Source organism: Mus caroli, chromosome 9, assembly GCF_900094665.2.
Source record: "Mus caroli chromosome 9, CAROLI_EIJ_v1.1, whole genome shotgun sequence".
NCBI lineage: Eukaryota > Metazoa > Chordata > Mammalia > Rodentia > Muridae > Mus > Mus caroli.
Window position 1 is genome coordinate 37,543,803 of NC_034578.1, and position 1,867 is coordinate 37,545,669.

Here is a 1,867-nt window from a genome sequence, read left to right on the forward strand (position 1 = left end):
CATACATACACGCACATACACATATAGGACATATACACACACAAACACACAAGCATACACACATGCGTGAGCACCGCGCACACGCGCACACACACACATTTACTCCAGAATGAAAGAAAGCTTTTAAATAGTTCATAATATAAATATAGTGTTTTTAAATGCTTGGTTTTTAGAAAGAGATTTTAATATTTCTGAGCTAGAGCAGGACATTTCACCCTCCTAAGAGACAGTTTCCTTCCCTCTAAAACAGAATAAGAATGCCCATGCATGGAGTCTGGGTTGGATTCTCAGGACAAAATGTGGGGAAGGAAAAGAATATGGGGGAGGGGAAGGGTTGGAGCTAATATCCTAAAACCCCAACAACTCAGGCTATTGACAACACTTCGATGTGATGTAAGAGGTGCAGTCTCTCCTAGACTCTGCTTTTCTCGACTGTGAAATGGGACTGACTTTCAGTACAACTGGGAAGGCCTATGCCAGTCCTAAGGGGCTAAGGGAGCCAGAAAGGTGCTGGAGGGGAGCAGCCTGCCAGCCTCCGAGGGGACTGTTAATTGCTCACATCAGTTATGATTAGGTTCTGGCCCCAGCCCCCAGTCTAGGTGGTGGGACTAAAGGTGAGTTGCAGCAGCCCCAGCCAGTCCCCCAGGGACATCCATAGGCTGGGACTACAAAGGACTGATCTTTTCTGCAGTGCCAGGAAAGGTGCCAGGACAAGCTCTGAGCCCTTGAGCCCTGAGCAGCCCCTGCTGCTCTTCTCTTCTCTGGTCCTTCCTCACAGGAGGTTAAGCACCAAGGGCGACTGGCTCCAGGCTCTCCTCTGGGGGCCCACCAGTCTCTTGCCCTCTGCCCACCTCCAATGCAGTGTTGGTGGGACAGAAAAAGGAGATTTATTCAATCTCATCAGCCTTGTTGAGAAGAGGGAGAGAGATACAGTGGCCCGCTGCCCCAATCCATCTTCTGTGTTCTGGACTAAGGCTTAAGTAGAACCCAAGTTCATATCTAACAGATTCCCAATCAGGGAGTGGTCTGCCCATCACCTGCTTCTGTCTCTCTAGTAAGTTGGTCTGACAAATTGTAAATTCTTTTCAAGAAAAAAAGATTTCTCTCTGGCTGACCCAGGCATTAGACTCTTTCTTCTCCCAACATGAGATTGGGGGCGCGGGGGGGGGGCAGATTCCAGCTTATTGGGATTCATTATTTTAATAGTCTGATGGACAGGCTGAAGGATGCAAGTGTCTAGCGCTAACTTCTTTATCCCTGCAAGGCTGGTTACACTTAGCTCAGGCTGTCATGGAACTCACTAAATAGCCCAGGGTGGATGTGAACTCCTGACTATCCTCCTGCCTCAGCTTAAAGCATCACTGTTTCCTTGAACTCTGGATTCCCACTTCTCTGGGAGAGTGGCAGGCTTAGGTCTGTGCGGATTTAACAGCACTTGACTATGAATAGCAAATGCAAAGGCCACATGTGAGCCACAAAGGGTCCAAACAAGGAAGCCTGAAGAACTGTTTTAATAACCCACTACTGCACAAACCCACTATTTATATGGTGCCCCTAGTGATTTCATACCGACCTAACCAGACCTGGAAGGAGAGGAGAAATAAGAGGCTGGGGAAAACAAGAAGAGAGAGGAAGAAAGGAGGAGACAAGAGCAAGAAAAGGGAACAAGATCTGGTGTAATGATGCGCTCAGCACTAGGTAAATCTTTGTGAGTTCGAGGCCAGCCTAGTCTACATAGACTTCCAGACCAACAAAGAACTACAGAGTGCGACCCTGTCAACCACCACCCCAGTCATCCTCGGGAGGAGACAGAGAGAGAGAGAGAGAGAGAGAGAGAGAGAGAGAGAGAGAGAGAGAGAGAGAGAGA